This window comes from Geotrypetes seraphini, chromosome 3 (assembly GCF_902459505.1).
Source record: "Geotrypetes seraphini chromosome 3, aGeoSer1.1, whole genome shotgun sequence".
In the NCBI taxonomy this organism is placed as follows: domain Eukaryota; kingdom Metazoa; phylum Chordata; class Amphibia; order Gymnophiona; family Dermophiidae; genus Geotrypetes; species Geotrypetes seraphini.
In genome coordinates this window covers 324579582-324592847 of record NC_047086.1, presented here as the reverse complement: position 1 = coordinate 324592847, position 13266 = coordinate 324579582, and positions in this window count along the sequence as shown.

Here is a 13266-nt window from a genome sequence, read left to right as displayed (position 1 = left end):
GATGTATTAAAGAAACAGAAGTGACAAGTCTTAGCAGTTGACTATCTCTTACGGATAGCATGTGTTCAGGTTGTTAGCATGCCTTAAAAATTTAGAGGGCAATTCTATAAATGTGTGCCCATTTCAGGCGCAAAGAATGCACCTATTGGCACCTATTTTTGCCATTTGCCTGCATTTGGGTTTGATACATGCATATCCAAGCTTTGTAAAATAGGAACTTAGGGACAGAGTCTCAAAACTAAAATCTGCCTGGACATTTGGGCTCGCTAAACCAATTTCAGCCAGTTTAGCGTGCATGTATTTTAGTGGTGAATTATCAAAACGGCATACTGAGGTCTTTTCTTTGTTTTCTAGCAGTCTCCAATATTGCCATGCAAATGTAGTACAATGAGGTCATTAATATGAAAATGTTCACTCTGAGCGATTCTCTATAATCGCTGAATGATTATCTAATTTTGTTGTGACAAATGTGCAGCCAAAATTTGCCAACAGGGCTGATCTTTTGTTGCCTTACTTTCTGATCGGTGCCTGAGCACTGATTGGCTCAGGCACTGACAGGAAAGTAAGGTTTGACAGCTCAGATCCCCCCCCCCGCGCAAATTAATTAAAAAAAAACAACAACCAAATTGAAGATCGGCAGGAAAAATGACCACTCACTCCTGCTACGACGCATATTCACCCGACATAGATTGGCCCAGACTCCTAAGGCCCCTCCCATAGGAGGGGCTTTAAACAACCTGGGCCAATCAGAGCCTTAGGCCCCTCCCCGGCACATCCCAGGATGCACGGAGGAGGGAAACGCCCACCATTTTGAAGAGGTGGGCCTGCTGGCTGCAGGGAGTCGGCATCCCTCTGGCCAGCCATTGCAAATAAGGTAAGGGGGAGGCACAGGGGTGTTGGGGGCGTTGCTTGGCAGCAGGAGGAAGTGGGCATCTCTCCCACTGATCTTTGATTATTATTATTTTTTTAAATTTTGTGCTTATTCTGCGCATGTGCCTATTTCTATCACCAGCGATGGGCACATGCAAATTTAGAGAATCTTCGCTACTCTTTGTCAACCTCATTTGCTGCAAGGTTTTTGGAGAATGACTTGCCTTTTTGAAATTGTTACAATAATGGCTGAAACAGCGGCCTATCGATTTTACCGCAAAGTTTTAAGAATCTAGCCTTATATAAGACAAATGTTTAACTGCTGGTTATATTTCTAAGGTTGCAAAGATAGCAACATAATACAACTTCTTGTATGCCGCAATTTTCAACAGGAAATCAATGTGGCTCACAGCAAGAGGATTTTATATTATTGACTCAGGTTAGAGATAAGCAAATTTAACATTGATAGCTCAGGTTTAGATGGAACAATAGATGGGAAAGGAGGAAGGCCTTGAACAGCATTTAGTAGTTACATGGGAAAAAGGTATGTCTTTAGCTTTTTCCTAAAGTGACACTATGTGGTGAGCTGCCGCAGATATGCAGGCAGACTGTTCCAGATGCATAGTCCTAGAAACTCAAAGGTGGAGTTAAACATCTTCTTCCGGTGTACTTGTTGAGAAGAAGGGAATGATATCTTGAAATGCTATGAAGACTTTGAATTGAGGAAGGTATGTAAGATCTTAATGTTGGTCACCAGTCTGTTGAAGTTTTCTCCATAGATAGCCTTGTGGATCATACAGGCTAACTTGTAATGAATTCTTTTTTTCACTGGTAACCAATGTAATTTAAGCAGTCAAGGACCAGCCCTCTCAAAATAGCTAGATCAAAAAATCAGCTTAGCTGCTGCATTTTTGAGCATTTGCAGTTGCTTCAGTTCCTTCTCTGTAATGCCTTAGTAGAGGGAGTTGCAGTCAGTAGTCTAGGGCAGTAGGACAGCTTGCACCAGCTTTCTAAAGCTGCTATGGGTTAGGGCCAACCTGACTCTTCTTAATTGTTTAGTCTGAAGAAGAACTTCTTTACCAAAGATGTGGTCTGGTCTTTGAATGAAAGAGAAGAGTTTAAGGTAACACCTAACACCTTAGTGGAGTTCATTATCATTAGCATCTCGCTTGAAGGTAGCACCAGTTCCTTGATAGGTAGTAGGTCGTAGTCCCTGAACCAGAGCACTCTAGTTTTTTGTTTGTTGATCTTAGGGAAGTTGGTCTGAGCCCAGTACTCAGGCTTTCAACAGTAACCTTTATGAGGTGTAATGTGTCATCCAGTGATTCGGTTGGCTGTACAGAGTATAAAAAGATCATCTGCAAAGGAGAAGAGGTGGGGCTGCAGGAAGGGGAAACTTCTACCCACTGCTGTTAGATAGACATTGAATAGAGAAGGTGAAAGCGGGTAACCTTGCAGGACCTCACAGGAAGACTTCCAGCTTTGGAATTTTTTTCTGCTTTTCCACACTTCATAAGATCTGTTTCTCAAGAACTGTACCATGCATTCCCAGTTTGCTTAGCCTCAGAAGCAGCAGTGGTCCATGGCATCGAAGGAGACTGAGATGTCAAATTGTAGTAAGACAGACTGATTGCCTTTGCTCAGGTAGGATTTGGCTGTTGAGGTTAGCTGTAGTAACAGGATTTCAGTGCTGTGCATGGCTCTGAAGCCATGTTGCGAGCTGTGGAAGCCATTCACTTGATTGAGGAAGTTGGACAGCTGCACATTTACACAGAATTCTAACAACTTTGCAGGCCAGGGTATTTCAGCTATGGGCCTGAAGCTCTCGACCTTGGCTAGATTACTGGCTATGTACTGACTTTGAATCTGTTGATATTTTATACTAACCTAGTTAGTTAGTTATGTGCCATCGACTCTTGTTCAAATCCTAGTGACTTCATGAATTACAGATCTAAAAAGAAATCGATTTTGTGCTAGTATGGTAAGGTCCTCCAGCGTCATCCCCATGGTTGTTTTCAACATGTCCAACCACCGAATTGCAGATTGCTCTCTTTGCCTGGTTTCTTCAATCTTCCCCAAACATGATGTTCTTCTGTAATGATTTTTCTCTTCTGACAGTATGACCAAAATAAGACAGTCATAACTTCATCATTTGGGCTTCGAATGGCATATTTGGTTTGATCTCTTCCAGAATCGATTTGTTAGTTCTTCTGATAGTCCAAAGCATGCATAAAATCCTTCTCCAACACAAAAGCTCCAATGAGTCAATCTTCTTTCTGTCTTATATCTGTAGTGCCCAGTTTTCACAACCATAATTGACCACTGAGAAAATGATTTAAACGGCCAGTAGAGATTCCTTGCCATTTAAATCACCTGTCTGGGGCTAACTGGTCATTCTTAGTGGCATTTAACCACATAGTGCTATTGAAAATGCCTGGTTAGTGCTAAGCCAAAAGTGGTTACTGTGGAGGCGATCTGGGAAAGCGTTAGCAGCTAATTAGTTAAGTGCAATACAAAAGTCAGTCCTATCTTTATGCAATGCCCCATAGCCACTTAAGTGCTGAATGTTGCACTTAACAGCTAAATTATAGCTGGATCTGTATACCTAGAAATTCAATGCTAGAGCCCAGACAATGCCCAAAACTGAATTTGCAGGTATAACACCGGTGGCAGTCAGCAAAATGCTGATTGCCACTGGTTGACTATTGGGCCCATAATTTGCATGAAGTCAAGAATTTTGGAAGGTACAACCAAGGCATATGTCACTGCAGTTTGCCTTATCTAACATAACATAAGAACATAACATAAGAACTGCCATCTCCGGATCAGACCTTCGGTCCATCAAGTCCGGCGATCCGCACACGCGGAGGCCCCGCCAGGTGTACACCTGGCGTAATTTATAGTCCACCATATCTTTATATGCCTCTCTTAAGGAGATATGCATCTAGTTTGCTCTTGAAGCCTAGGACGGTCGATTCCGCAATAATCTCCTCTGGGAGGGCATTCCAGGTGTCAACCACTCTCTGAGTGAAGCAGAACTTCCTGACATTATTCCTGAACCTGTCCCCCCTTAGCTTCATTCCATGTCCTCTAGTCCGTGTCAAATTGGACAGTGTAAATAATCTTCTCTGCTCTATTTTGTCGATTCCTTTCAGTATTTTGAAGGTCTCGATCATATCCCCACGCATTCTCCTTTTCTCAAGGGAGAACAATCCTAGTGTTATAAGTCTATCCTCATATTCCAGTCTCTCCATACCCTTCACCAGTTTTGTTGCTCGTCTCTGCACCCTCTCCAGTAGTTTTATATCCTTCTTTAGGTAGGGAGACCAATGTTGGACGCAGTATTCCAAGTGTGGTCTGACCATTGCCCTATAAAGCGGCATTATAACTTTCTCCGATCTACTCGAGATTCCTTTCTTTATCATGCCCAACATTCTATTTGCCTTCTTTGCCGCTGCCGCGCATTGTGCCGACGGCTTCAGGGTCCTATCTATCAGTACCCCCAGGTCCCTTTCTTGTTCACTCTTCCCCAGAGTTGCACCTGACATTGTATACTCGTATTCCTTATTTTTATTGCCTAAATGCATTACCTTGCATTTCTCCACATTGAACTTCATCTGCCATTTCTCCGCCCATGTTTCTAACCGACACAAGTCGCTCTGGAGTTTCTCTCTATCCTCCTGCGATCTGATTGCCCGGCATAGTTTTGTATCGTCTGCAAACTTGATGATCTCACTGGATATTCCTTCCTCCAGGTCATTGATATAAATATTAAAATGACCTGGAGGAAGGAATATCCAGTGAGATCATCAAGTTTGCAGACGATACAAAACTATGCCGGGCAATCAGATCGCAGGAGGATAGAGAGAAACTCCAGAGCGACTTGTGTCGGTTAGAAACATGGGCGGAGAAATGGCAGATGAAGTTCAATGTGGAGAAATGCAAGGTAATGCATTTAGGCAATAAAAATAAGGAATACGTTAAACCAGTTTTAGCTTTCCAAATACTAGCCTAGCTGAATATTTATCTTAAAATTTCTATTCTGCTTTAATTCTAAGTGGAGTACAGCAAAAATGCATACATATTAAAAATAAAACAAAAAACACAGAATATAGATCATCTCTCATTCCAAAACTAGGGTTAGGTGTGAGCAGTATATTCTATACGTTACGCCTGTGCTGTGCCCCTATGCCTGCCCCCTTGCAAATACAGTACACGCTAGGTAAGTGGGTGTTTGTAAAGTAGCATGTGGACCAAAGTTTGGGCATTTACGAATGTACACATACATGTGGAAATGCCATTCTCCTTTTTTTTTTAGAAAATGTATTTAACAAATGAAAAGGGAGAAAGGAAGACACTGATACAGTAAAAAATAAATAATGAAACAAGTAATTCCCATTACTCCCTAAAGACCACATAATAAGAAAAAGACCCAAGAAATGAAAAATCCCTGATGCAAGGGCTACACAAAGAAAAAATAAAAATGCCATTATTCTAAACAAATATGTATGGAATAGGCATGTACATCTCATGCCTGTTACAGAATGGCCTACATTAAGTAATTAGCACACATAATTTTTTTAAATTAATGTCTGAAATGAACCAAAAATATGTTCTAAAGTCGTGAAAACCTGAAAGTGAACTGAAAATGAACTCAAATTTTTTTGGGGCACATTCTTTACACTCCTTAGTAAACAAATATACCATCACTACAGCATTGCACTGTCATTTTTGTGTTAATAAGCATCACTATCTCAAGAGCTACAGGCATGGTTGGTTTTTTTTTTTTTTTTTGCTGCCAGAACTTGTTGCATCTGAAGGGTCCACAGATGACTGGTGACAGCAGACATGTCTGAACTGTCTTTTCTGCTTGGCTTCAACCAAAACTTCACAATGTCTCTTGCTATGCATTTAAAATGAACCCTTTCATCTTATGATAAATATGTGTGTTTTTTTGAATCCGGGCACCCATATTCTGTTATAGAATAATAGCATAAGCCAAAATCGGCATGCCTTTCATGTAGCCGCTCACAGTCACACCAGCTTTGGAGCTTGCACACCTGACTGTGCTTAAATGCATAACTTATAGGATTCTAGAAGCCATATATGTAACTGGGAGACACACCCGCATCCGGATCATGCTCTGCCTATGTATGCATCCCCCCCTTGCATTTGCACACTATCCCCTGGGCCTGAACTCTATAAAAGGCACTTGAAATTTAAATAGATTGTGAGCCCCCAGGACAGACAGGGAAAAATGCTTTTGGGCAGGTACCACCAAGGCATACGTCGCTGCAGTTTGCCTTATCTGGTGTTTAGATTCTGGTTTGAAACCAGTTTTAGCTTTCCAAGTGTTTCTTTTTCAATCAAGAGATAACACACTTACATCTGGTCTGAAACCAGTTTCAAAATCATTGCACAACAGTTGAATGGGGGCTATATTTTCCCTTTTTGCTCTCTGTATTTACTGTATATTTATGACAGCTTACATATTTTGTACCAGCATACTGGATCTCAGTGGCTTACACATGATACCATAACCAACTACAATACAGCTCACAAAGACAGGCAGTGGTTCATTTGGCAGGCGATAGTGGAATGTGATGATATCATCAAACATTCATCTCCTGTATAAATATCTATGGACATGTTCATTCAGTAATGGGAAAATATTGACTTATAATTCAAACTGTAACTTTCTGCTGGTCAGTCAGTCCTGAGGTCAATATTTTCCTTCCACTCGCAATGCTTTGGTATTTAAAAGGAATCAACACAAATGAACTAATTTTATAACATAACACACAAGAATCACAATTTTCAAAACTAGTTACCTGGGTAAATACATCATGTTAAAAACAAGCAAACATACAATGCTCATTTTCTGCATAACTCTGCTAAAACCTGACTACTTTCAATAAAATTTGGGATATATCATCCTGAATAAACTTGAAATAAGCCTACACCCAAGCTGGCCACCTCACCTAAATGATGTCGCTTCACTACTTGGTTCTTCAACTGTGGTGATGCTTTCTTCAGTGTGAACTGATCATGCCCTGTTGCTTCCTGACAGGCAATCAGTTGAGCCCAATTCTCGCAACGGGATGCTCTTATGTTGTATTTGATGTTTGCATCAATAAAAATTGTTTTGAACATAAAACATATTCTATGCTTACTCTCTTCCACCTCTTTTCTGGAAATTCTTGCACCACTCTATAAGAACCATAATGTTTCTCCAGATACAAGTTTTTAAAATAAGAATCAAATCCTCCTGAAAACCAAGGTAACTGTTTGTGTTTAAAACAAAATGGCATTTGTGCGCATCATGACAATAATTGCTAGGTGGTGACATCATTTAGGTGAGGTGGCCGGTGTGTGTAGGCTTATTGCAAATATTCAGGATGATATATACCAAATTTTATTGGAATTGGTCAAGTTTTGTCAGAGTAATGTAGAAAACAAGTTTTGTATAGTTTTGGGTTGTTTTTGAAACACAGCGTAGTTTGCCTGGGTCAGCTAGCTTGTTAGAAAGTTATTTTCTCTACCTGGTTGAAAACATGTATGGACTTCCATAGTGTATATTATTTTAGTCAGTTAAAAAGAGGCATTCTCAAGGGCATATTTAGGTTGAGGGAGGATAATACCACATACACATTCAGTTTTCAAATGTATGCATGCTATTTGATTTTACCTTTCTCAAATAGCATTGCAAAGTATGTGGCTGTTTTTCATGCACTTATTTTGTGGCTTCTAAACCCAAAAACCCAATGTGGTTGATTTCTTTTTGGAAAAATGGCTGAAGTATACATGGGTAAAAGGTATCCAAATACAGTGCAAACAATTCAAAATTGCTTCCAGAAAGCGCTAGGGCATCTGTTGTCATTCTAGTTCACAAAGGCTGTGAGTGTGGTGTTTACGTAGAAACATGACGGCAGATAAAGGCCAAATGGCCCATCCAGTCTGCCCATCTGCAGCACCCACTATCTCCTACTCTCTCTAAGAGATTCCAAGTGTCTGTCCCACCCTTTCTTGAATTCAGTCTTTGTCTCCACCACCTCTGCTGGGAGATTATTCCATGCACCTACCTTCCTTTCTGTAAAATGTATTTCCTTAGATTACGGTACTCCTGAGCCTATCGCCTCTTAATTTCATACTATGCCTTCTTATTCCAGAGCTTCCTTTCAAATGAAAGAGACACGACTCATGTGCATTTACATCACCTAGGTATTTAAACTTCTCTATCATATCTCCCCTCTCCCACCTTTCCTCCAAAGTATACATATTGAGATCTTTTCTTATTTACCCTTGTACCTATAGCTCATATATTGCAGTTGGATATATCTATCTACTACAGCTTGCACTATTTAATTTTCTTGCCACTTCTATTCATTGACATATGTTCTCAGCCCCTCCCACTTTAGCCTTCCCAAACATCTGATCCTATGTAACAGCTGAGCCTATGTAACAGCCTAACTGCTATTCTATAATTATGAGCTAAAATTGCTTAGTAATTGCTAGAGGGATGTTCTCAGGGGAGGAGCACAGGCGGGTGGGGGCTGACATTTATACATATAACTTACAGAATTAACCCCCCCTTTTACAAAACAGTAGCACGGTTTTAAGCGCCAAATACGGCGCTAACAGCTCCGACACATATAGAAATTTTATGAGCATCAGAGCTGTTACTGCTCCGTCGAGTGCTAAAATCCACACTACAGTTTGTACAAAGCAGTTGGAGCCTAAGGATAGTACCAGACAGACTTCTACAGTCTATGTCCCAGAAATGTCAAAGAAAGACAATCGTGAAGAAAGATAATCGTGAATTAATGCGTGTGACTGTTTGGGAAGACTCGATAGATCTTTATCTTTCATCATCCTCTATAATAAAACCCTAAGTGCGCATGCGCACTTAGGGTTTCGTGTTCCCTGCCACCATGCTGTGTCCCTCTATGCCGAATTCAATTGGAGGCACGTAGGGTGGCTTGTGGCACGTGGGGTGGCTTCTGGCGGCTAGCAGCACGTGCAGCTTGGAGCGCATGCAGTGAATTCAGTGGTGGTTTGTGCCAGCAACTACTGCGAGGTATCCCTCTGCACTGCAAGGTGGTAAGAAGTGGCGGTTTGTGTCAGCTGCTGGACAGGGGGAGCAGGGAAAGTAGAAGGGGTACTACTGGACAGGCGGATCAGGTAAGGGATGCTGCTGGACAGGGGCGGTGGTAAAAGGAAGGGAGAAGGCCTACTGCTGGACAGGGAGAGCAGGGAAGAGGTGCTGCTGGACAGGGGGAAGTAAAAGGATTGAAGAAGGCCTACTGCTGGACAGGGAGAGCAGAGAAGAGGTGCTGCTGGACAGTGGGAGGTAAAAGGATTGGAGAAGGCCTACTGCTGGACAGGGAGAGCAGGGAAGAGGTGCTGCTGGACAGGGGGAGGTAAAAGGATTTGAGAAGGCCTACTGCTGGACAGGGGGGGGGCAGGGAAGAGGTGGTGGTGAAGAGCCGAGGAAAGAGAGACAGAAAGAAAGACAGACAGACTGAAAGCAGCCAAGGAGAAAGCTAGAAAGAAAGAAAGACAGACACACACATTTATTCTAGCACCCGTTAATGTAACGGGCTTAAAGACTAATTTACTATATTAGCATGTAAATGCTATATTTAAGTGCTAACATATATGCGTGTCATACAGCTGTTGAAAATGTGCATGCTTGCACTGAGGAGTGTTGATGCTGGTGTATAGTAGTATTTTAAGTGTGTAAGTGTAAGGCTCACTATCGGGGTTCTTATGGTGCTTAAATGTTGACGCACTGTTATAGAACTGCCTCTAAGATAAACAGAATCTTGCCATCTGCACCCCCAAATGCAAGATTTAGTCCGACAAACAGTTGGCTATTTACTATGAAATTCCACTCATTGACCTTCATTGTATATATTGCACAGATTGGGGGTCTAGGTGTGCTAAAATGCTCCAATTCTGTGTTTTCATTTACATGGAATACAGCTTGCTAATTAGTGGATTATTGATTTGTTGCCTAATTTTAGGATGCTGGATTGCTATACATCAAACCTTTTTTTTTTTTTTTTTAGTTCATGCTTTTTTTAGTTCATGCTTTAACCTCTTCAAGATCAAAAGCATTCTTGACTTCATACGTTTTTAGATGCAAACCAAAGGTTTCCATAAATCCTACAGATGTTTGTAATTCACTTTCGTGACACCTCACGCTGCATGTCCTTTTCTATAGAAGATTCACTTTTTAAACAACCCATTTGGCCCACTGACTCTAGAAGGGATTAATTTTTTTAAATATGTTAACATCCTTTAAGTTTAGTTACTATCTCAGCTTCTGGCAAAAAAAAACAACAACTTACTAAGAGCACTGAGAGAGCTCCCGAGGCACTCTTTGAGAGCAATTTTTCCCTTGCATGGTCCAGGACTCTGGGAAGCTCCAGACACTGAGAGAGGCATTAGCTGCCTGAAGAAAAATTCCTCAAGTATGCCCGAGCACCATGAGATCTCCCTAGGTATACTGAGAGAGTATACTGGGTAGTCCTGGTCTTGGAGAAGCTCCAGTTACTGAGAAATGGGCCACTTATGGTTCCATAGGCAACAAAGGGTTTGAAGGAAATCTGTATACTGTTTGCTCTTTGTGTGATAGAAGAAAACACAAACACACCCGCATAAACACACACACACACAAAGACTTTGTTTAAAGGATTAATCTGGCTTTCTCCTGCTAACCCTATCTAGCTGGATGGAGTCATTTCTTAGCTAATGACCTCCTTAGTTGAATCTAGTTCAGAGGTTTTTGATTTTCTTCTCGGGCATGCCAGCCAGTCAGGTTTTCAGGATATGCATAATGAATATGCATGAGTGGCCTAGTAAAGGGGACGGGGTGTGTGTGTGGACTGCCCCGGGCACCATCTTCGTAGGGGGCACCGGCCCCTCCTCTGCTCCCCTGTCTGCCTCTTGAAATGTTTGCCAGCACGAGCTGCATCTTCCACTTGCTGCTTGCGCCAGCCTCGACTCCTGATGCCACTTCTTGGTGATGGGACCAGGATATGACATCAGAAGGGAGCCGATACCTTTACGAGCAGCAGGTGAAAGATGCTGCTCACACCAGCGAACATTTCAAGAGGTGCATGGGGGGACTCAAGTGGCGGGGAACAGTGGTGGGGGAGGGGGGGACGCTCGGCATGGCGAATGTCAGGTGCCACTACCCTGGGTGACAACCCCCCTCGCTATGCCACTGCCTGAGATAGATTTGCATGTCCTGCCTCCAATATATGTGGATCCACCTCACCCATATTGATTATGGAGATCATGAAAACTCAGCTGGTTAGAAGCGTCCCAGGCCAGGGTCTTTGTTGAGAACCGCTTGGTAGAGAACTGAGACCTTTGACCTTTGAAAAGTGATGTTGGTTTTTTTAAAAGAAAAGAGCAGAAAAAGAACATGTGCTGTAGCTCATGATCTTCCTTTTCTGGAGTGGTGGGCGGGGCTCAATGGAATACTCCTGCTTTTAGCTCATTTGGAATAAGTATCTGCTGCTGCTATGATGCCATTAGCTTTCATTTGCACATATCTAGGATTTCCCTATAGGTTAACTCCTCTTCCATTTAGTATAACTCTAACACAGTGGCTCTTCTCAATCAGGAATGAGAGTGCAGCTTCCTCGGGAGGTCAGTACATCGTGCGCACCAAGTCTGGGTAGGGTACTAGATATTACTGCTGCACAATAGTTGCGACCTCCAGCTCCCACTGTCTCGGCAACATTCCTGACCCCGGTCAACTAGAAGAGTAGCAGCCGAGTTTGGGAATTGGATTCAGGTGTCACGCAAGGCAGCACACGGCACTTCTATTGCGCTTCATTTTTCAAACAGAAATAAATCCCCCCTGAGAGGCTAATTTTTCATTCAGCTTTTTCTCTGTTGCTACAATATTTCACAGAATGAAATTCTCAAAAGCCAGGGTCAGCCTAACCTTTCGGGAAACTAGGTAGTTGCCTGGGGCAACAGCTTTTTGGGAGATGGCAGAGGCCAATACAGAGTCGTTCAGGGCAAACCAATAGGTCCTGTCAGCTACTCAGACGCAAAGATCCACCATCTTGTACTTTTTATCTGAGGCGAAAGTGGGTAATTCTCATCCTGGATATATGACTTCTGGAAATTTCCCTCCTGCAAATATATACAAAACAAAGTGTAATGTGTAGAGTTGTTCTGGGAAGGGCGACAATGGCATAATCAAGATGGTTGACTTTAATTATCAAAATTTATGAGGAGGCTATATTGGAGGGGGATAGGGGGTGGACAAAGGTGAAAGCTTGCCTATGACACCCACCTAATGCTTTCTTCTGATCCTGTCTATAGCTACCTCCCTGCACTGAAATATATTAACACTGCACATTACATATGACTAACAGTAATGTCTTATGGTCTGATGTAGGCTTGAGAAGGTTATGGAAGTGTTTTAGTTTAGTCAGTGGCATAGCAAGGGTGAGTGGCGTCTGGGGCAGAAGCGACCCTCCCCCACCCTCTTCTCCACCCCCCTGCAGTGTGCACGCTCCCCTTCCCCCGTACCTCTTTAATTTTCTCAGACATGAGGGAATTTCAGGTTGTAGGATGGGGGAATTCTATGCAAAACACTACAAATAAACTTTGCAGAATTTTGGAGGCAGAAACAATTTGTTTGTGAAAAACCACAACATATAATAGCCCACTATTATTGGACCAACTAAGTTTTGCAGAATTTTCAATTTTTTTTTTTTTAATAGAATTCTGCCAGAAGTAAATTGCTAGTATTCTAAAAAAAAACAAAAAACAAAACCCCACCAAAACCCCCCCACAAACAAACCCCAGCATGTTTCACATGGCAACACACCTGTGGTCCAACTGAATGGCCACCTTACATGTATGTGCTAAGTGAATTTGGCACATACTTCTAGAATAGCACTTAGCACTTATGCAAGTAAATGCCAATTATTGGATTCAATGATGCGCATAAGTGCTAGTTTTCTATAACCTACGTACTTAGTTGGTGTCCAACATAAGGCATCAGCTTATTGAATTGCTCTTCACATGCTTTTTCAGTATAGAAAGGAGGTTTGGTATTTTCAGTTCATTGTCAATAGAAGTTCCTGTTTGCATTCATTGACAGTACTGCATTTAGACAATGGAGGTCAACCAATGAAGAACATTCTACACACAAAAGTTCCATCCAGCCAAAACCTAAAGGGCAGCCCTAATAAGTCACAAAGGAGATAATTCTATAAGACGACACCTATAATTAGGCACCTGCATGGCGTTGGTAGGAGCTTGTTCTATAAAGGAATGTAAACACTTACGTTCTTTAATAGGATATTAATGTAACAGCAAACATATGAGCACGTACACCAGTCATAGAGTTGGCGTGTGTTC